The sequence below is a fragment of the Salvelinus fontinalis genome, chromosome 38, assembly GCF_029448725.1.
Source record: "Salvelinus fontinalis isolate EN_2023a chromosome 38, ASM2944872v1, whole genome shotgun sequence".
NCBI lineage: Eukaryota > Metazoa > Chordata > Actinopteri > Salmoniformes > Salmonidae > Salvelinus > Salvelinus fontinalis.
In genome coordinates, this window is record NC_074702.1 from 28092295 (window position 1) to 28099713 (window position 7419).

Consider the following 7419-nt stretch of genomic DNA (forward strand, 5'->3'; position numbering starts at 1 on the left):
GGTAGGATGCAGTTTTGGAACTGAATTCTTTTTTCTTAGTATTTATAATAATTTGCTTTATCATTATTATTATTATTGTATATCATTGTTATTATTGTAGGCCTATTTGCATCAAAACATGTTTTGTTTCATTCTGTTGCGACATTGTCTTTGGCTAAATTATGTTTGAATCTGTCTTTTGAATTTTGTGTTCTGTATTTAGTTTAGGATAGGTTTTTAAGTAGGCCTGTCGTAAAATAAATATCATTAGTCTATTGTTGTCATGTGTTGGGTACGGTAGGCACTAGCCTTTATTGGTAATTGCTGCAATATATTGTAGCCTGTTCAAAACCAGTTCGCAAGTGTTTTATTTTATTATGTTGAACCATTTTCTTTGGCCAAATGAAGTTCCAGCTGTAATATTCTGGTTGCTTAGATATAATATCCTGCTCGTATTTTCCTTATAAACAATGGCTTGATATACTTTAGATATTACCTTAATAAAGTTGACAAACTTTTGTGAAGGTTTAGTGGGTGTGGTCATTAGCCTATTATACAGCATGCCTATGATATGAACGCAGTGCACACTGGCACTCCAACTGACTCTGACAGTTAAACTTGAGGAAGAATGTTTTAGGCCTACCAGAGTTACTCCCATAATCTAACAATATAATTCCCGTCTTTACATAAAGAAGAAGATTTGGAATGAAAATGAACGAATTAGCCTCCTTCTGTATGCCTATATCTGTATAGCAGCCGCAGTAGCATATCTGATAAAGATAAATGTCCTATCATTTGACTGGTCATACTTATCGTCCATGGGTAATTTGCATCATTTAGTGTAATTAAATTGTGTATATTCCTTATGAATCGTATTAATCACATGCGCACAGCATACAGATCCAGAGCCTTTGAATGGACAATCTGTCAGACAGCGATTTTATAAGCCCAATCATTGCACAACAATTCCAAATGCAATCATGTGTTACATTTTTTGGGATAGCCACGATTAAAAAGAGTGAATATTTTTTAGGCCTACTTCTGGTAGGCCTAAATGGTAGCCTAATTGAAGCACGCTTCCCATTCACCATTCAAATGCATAGGCGGGAAGGCAGACTGCATCAGTGTGTTGCACACTACTTTGCAACGAGCTGGAGGCAGCATGCATTTTGAAAACATATGTGAATCCTGAATGTTTTTTCTACCTATGAGGTATGTTTTACCTTGCTTCAAAGTAGCCTTGGCAAAGTATCCGTGGAGGCAAATATTTTCTACAGACTTCCATATGCTATTGAAACCAGTAGCCTATTTCTCTCTTGTTCTATTGGTTTTCAACTTTCTTTCATTGTTCGGTAGCCAAAATCACAATCCTATTAGTCACATTAGCAACCCATAGTTGTTGCATCTTTAGATTTCTAAAGGATATTTCCATCTGTCACTTTGAGTATGGTGTTCATCTAATTGTATTATGAAACCAACATTCGTGCCTAGCCTCCGGCCTTGTGCACATTGCTACGCTTATGATGTGAAGAAAAAACAGTTTATCAACATTTTAAGCTAAACTTTCGGATCTGTTGCATCAGACTCATTGCTTTTTTTATGTAGCCTAGGCCCACTGGTTGTATGAATCTACCGTCCCACAATTGTCCCAGAGTCTGTTTGGAATAGGATGTTTCTTTCTCAACAAGCTGAATAGAATAGGTCAACTGTTCTACTATGGGAAATAGTATATTGACATAGGCAAGTGATTCTGCTGTTCGTAACTAGTCTTGTTGGCCGAGGAAAAGTAAATGTGGTCTAACATTTTCAAAGTGCACATCGAAATTCAGTAAGAAGGACGCACTTCATTGCGTCCTCACTTGCATGTTCTGTTAAGGTGAATGACCATAATCTAAATGTGATTTCTGTCATTCTGAGAACCACGTCCTAATCGGGTTAAGCACTCAATGGATGGTCCAGTAAATTTCTCAAATGTCTGGTAAATGAAAATGCTGCCTGTTCCTGGTCCGGCGCCATATATATATACACAATATACTGTATATATATACAGTGCATTCGGAAAGTATTCAGACCCCTTCACTTTTTCCACATTTTGTTACGTTACAGCCTTATTCTAAAATGTATTAAATAAAAACAATTCCTCAGCAATCTACACACTATACCCAATAATAACAAATAACCTTATTTACATAAGTATTCTGACCCTTTGCTATGAGACAAAATTTTTAGCTCAGGTCCATCCTGTTTCTATTGATCATCCTTGAGATGTTTCTACAACATGATTTGGAAAGGCACACACCTGTCTATATAAGGTCCCACAGTTGACAGTGCATGTCATAGCAAAACCAAAGCCATGTGGTTGATGGAATTGTCCGTAGAGCTCCGAGACATGATTGTGTTGAGCCAAAGGTCTGGGGAAGGGTACCAAAAAAAATCTGCAGCATTGAAGGTCCTCAAGAAAATGAAAGTACTGAGTAAATGCCCAGCTAGCACAGTGGATCTGGGCCGATTCCGGCTGAGAGTCGGGGCACTGGGCTGAGAGTCAGACTCGGCCGACGTCATGTCTGGGGCGGTTGTATTTCGGGGGACACATGGCTCTCGACCTTTGCATCTTTCGAGGCCGTAAGGGAGTTGCAGCAATGGGACAAGACATTTGGATATGACGAAAAGGTAATGAAAAATAAACAAATTATACAAAAAATGTGTGGATGGGTATAATTTGTATGTATAAAATGTATAATAGTAATATTTTTAATTACTAAATCGTGTAATTTTGTATACATTCATTTTAATTTGCATCGGGCTGCTTCTGGGGAGATTCTGGTAAGATGCCGGCAAAGTCGACTGAATTACGGTGGACGGAAACGGCCCAATGTACTTGGACCAATTTTGGGCAGTCATTCATTTTGATTCCGTGCTGAGTCCGACACCCGATTCCGGGCCGATTCAATCAGTTCCAGCCCCCCAGAACAGTCCCGCTTCTCGGCCGATTCCTCATTGCTTAGCTGGGTGATCGGAATACCTATGTAAATGTCATATTTCTGGTTTTTGTTTTAAATCAAAACTAAATTTTCTAAAAAACATTTTTTCTTTTTCATTATGGGGTATTGTGTGTAGATTGATGAGGACATGTTTGTTAATCAGTTTTAGAATAAAGCTGTAATGTAACAAAAATGTCCAATAATACTTGTATACCAAATGTATTTTTTGAGGTTAACACTAAAAATGGCAAGCGTGGCGGTTTGGGTTTGATAAATCACCAGGCCTGCAAGCTGGAGCCGGTTAACTGTCCTACCGTCCCTCCCCCTACCCCACACTGGCGACTTCATAATGACAGAGTCCATCTGTAGTTGCCCCACCTAAAACATTCTGCTACTTTGGCCTCAGTCTGACCTCTTCCTCCCCAAACCATCTCCCTGAACTCTCCTACTTGCCTCTTCTTCGACCCTCAAAAGTCTTGACAGATGCGTTCTTTCCCCTTTAAAAAAAGAGAGACTACGATGAATCTCTCAAAGGCATACTGTGTTCAACTCACAAGGGGAACAGAGAGAAAGAGGCAGAGATGGAGACAGAGAGAGAGAAAGACAGGGAGAGAGTTGGAGAGAGAGTGGGAGAGACGAGGGAGAGGGAGAGACGAGGCCTCACATGCCTGTGTTGACCTGTGTTTTGAACTCTGGCGCCTTGACCATTTAACTCACTTAATTTCACAAGACAGGGACATGACAGATCATTAGCCTGGGAATATAGAATCAAAATAGTTACTATCTCAAACTGTTCAGACTTTACAGATGTTTTCATGAGAAGACCTGTTTCCGGGATGTCTCCTCGTCTCCCAAACTCTGCTGTATGGCAGCTGTTTTCCACCGCAGAACCAAATGGCCAACAATGGCGGATGGAGTTGATTGAGACCCAACCCATGCAAAAACCTGAAGTCTCTAGCTTATATTATATTAAATATTATACGAATGTCATTTTTGTGCGGATGCGGATATAAATTCCATATGTTGACTTTTTCTATATTCTACTATCTAAATAATATTAGCGACATTTTGCTGTCATAAAATTAAATCTAAAATGGTATTAAATAAAATAAATCCTATAGATCTACACAACCTTCTCCACATTTTCAAAGTGAAAGAAAGTAGAAAATTATCCAAATTAAGAAAATATTATAAAACTGAAATATCATAATTAGATAAGTCACCACTCTGCTGAGTTAATACTTAGTGGAAGTACCTTTGGCAGCCATTACAGATGTGTTATTATTTTCATTATGATTCTACCAACTTTGCAACTCTTAGGGCAAACTCATTAACCTAGTCTCCGATTTTTTAAAGCAGTTTTAAGTCAAGACTGAGACTAGACCACTCAGGAACACTCAACACAACTTGGAAAGCAATTTTGATGTGTCTTTTGCATAAAAATGTGTGTAATTGAAAAATAAAACCATACAACAGGGTTAGGTTTTCAGAATACTTTTTACCTGGGCTTTGCTTCTTTCATATTTGTTTTGATCCTAACAAACTCCCCAGTCTCTGCCGGTGACAAGCATGCCCATAACATGATGCTGCCACCACAATACTTAAAAATATAAAGGGATCAACAAGATTGCATTCACTCAATATTACTGGCTTGTATGACAAAGTGAAAAGATAGAAGTTTGTGTTAAATAATCTATTATGTGTTAAATCATCCATTCCGTTTGCAACGAGGCTGTTAAGTAATACTGCAAATAAAAAACCCACGGGGTTGGGTCAAATCCAATACAACACAGAGTGAAAATCTCTCTATTTTATGGGTTATTATGGGTATGCTTGTCATTGGGGCGGCAGGTGGTTAGAGTGTTGGGCTAGTAACTGAAAAGTTGCTAGATCGAATCCCCGAGCTGACAAGGTAAAAATATGTCGTTCTGCCCCTGAACAAGGCAGTTAACCCACTGTTCCTAGGCCGTCGATGTAAATAAGAATGTGTCCTTAACTGACTTGCCTAGTTAAATAAAGGTTAAATACAAATTGACAGGGACTGGGGAGTTGTTAAGATCAAAAGAAATATGAAAGGAGCAAAGCCCAGGTAAAAAGTTAGAGGAAAACACGCCTCAGTCTTCTGAAAACCAACCCTAGAATGGAGTTTTATTTTTCAGCGAGACAATTACAGACATTTTACTGCCAAAGTCACACCAGAATGGCTTTCCAAGTGGTGTTGAGTAGGTTTGAATATTGGTTTAAATATAGCTGTGATGCTGCCCATCAATGATTCCCAAACAAATTGAATGAGCGTGAGAAATGCCAAACGTTAGGAACACCTTCCTAATATTGAGTTGAACACCCTCAATTCGTCGTGGCATGGACTCAACATGGTGTCGAAAGCGTTCCACAGGGATGCTGGCCCATGTTGACGCCAATGCTTACCACAGTTGTGTCAAGTTGGCTGGATGACCTTTGGGTTGTGGACCATTCTTGATACACACGGGAAACTGTTGAGCATGAAAAACCCAGCAGTGTTGCAGTTCTTGACACAAACCGGTGCGCCTGGTACCTACTACCATAGCACATTAAATGGCACTTCAATCTTTAGTCTTTCCCATTCACCCTCTGAATGGTACACATACAAAATCCATGTCTCCATTATCTCAAGGCTTAAAAATCCTTCTTTAACCCATCTCCTCCCCTTCATCAACACTGATTGAAGTGGATTTAACAAGTGACATCAATAAGGGATTGTAGTTTTCACCTGGATTCAACTGGTCAGTATGTGTCATGGAAAGAACATGTAACAACGTGTGTGTAGGTGGCAGGGATGTCAGGCGCAGGAGAATCGAACTTGGTATAAATGGAGTATTTAATAAACTTAACAAAACTCCAAAACCAAAATACAACATAAATAAAAGTGGGTACAACAACCTGTCGCGCACCAATACATAATAGACAAATATACAAACAAACAATCTCCGACAAGGACATGAGGGGAAACAGAGGGTTAAATACACAACATGTAATTGATGGGATTGGAACCAGGTGTGAAGGAAGACAAGACAAAACCAATGGAAAATGAAAAATGGATCAGAGATGGCTAGATGATCGTTGACGTCGACCGCCGAACACCGCCCGAACAAGGAGAGGGACCGACTTCGGCGGAAAGGTGTTCTGTCACGTTTTGTATTCTCAGTGTATGTTGCCCTAAGAATTTTGAAAAGGTTCTATACTTTCTTTCACTTGGAAAATGTGGAGTAGGTTGTCTAGGAAAAAATTGTGGAAGTAGTGGATACAGCTCCGGGCGAAGTTATCCCCCAAGCCCCCTCCTCTTAGTTGATGTCCTATACAGTATATGAGTCACCAAGTCTGAGTCCCTCTACTCTACTGCCTCCACTCAGACAGGAATCCCAGGAACGGCATGCGGGTGCCTTGTGGCACTCCGGGCTGCAATTTGGTTTACACGTAAACAAGCGTTCCTGCCAACAGGAAACCAAGTCAAAGCATGTTTTGAATTCCCAGTTATTCCCAGCTATTCCTGGTCTATGGCAAAGAAAGAAAAAGGAGGATGTTAAAAAAGAATTACCACAAAAAAATTGTGTTTTTCTTAACACTATACCCTGTTAAAGGCTATAGTGGGATTATGATTTAAGATCATGAGGCAATTATACATGATAATCAATGGGTATCATTCATTCAATTGTTTAAAAAACATGTCTGTAAATATCAGAGTAAGCCTTTAAGGCTGTGAAACCTTGTGCAATCTGTTAGTTTCGTTCACCTGGGGGCAAACGTCCTTGTTTGTCAAAGGAGGATTTCCCTGCTGATAGAGCTCATTTAGAACAGGGTGTCTTTTGGTCAAGGAGTTCTCACTACGAAACACTAATGGTTTATGAGGGCTAATGGCTTGTTTATGAGTAAAAAGCTAAAGGCCTCAGGAAGAGAACCCCTCGTGTAGCAAGGCCAATAAAAAAAGCTTGGCCAATCAAAGAGACACTTTAACTAGTGCAAATGGCCCAATATTGTTACATTTGTGTCTTGGGCCTGAAGGATTGAAAAAAGGCCTTGTGATATGAGACTAATAGTCAAACAGATTTCTCTTGACTTGGGATAACACTCACACACACAAACACGTGTACACAGGCACAGGAACAGGCACGCACGCGCACGTGTGCACACACACACACACAAACATGTGCACACAGGCACAGGCAAAAGGACACAAGCACGCGCACACACACACACACACACACAGGGATAATGCAAGAAGTTCATTAACCAGCAGTCTACTGTAGCAGAGGGGCCTTCATGCTTTACAAACATCTAACCACCTAGTTATTTTGTCACCCCTCCCATTTCCCCCTGCCAATACCTCACCCCAACCAATGAGCACTCCCTTGGGACCAAATCTGCCAATCGGGTGCCAGATAAATCCACATGGTCCCCTCACTAATGTGTCCACGCTCCAATG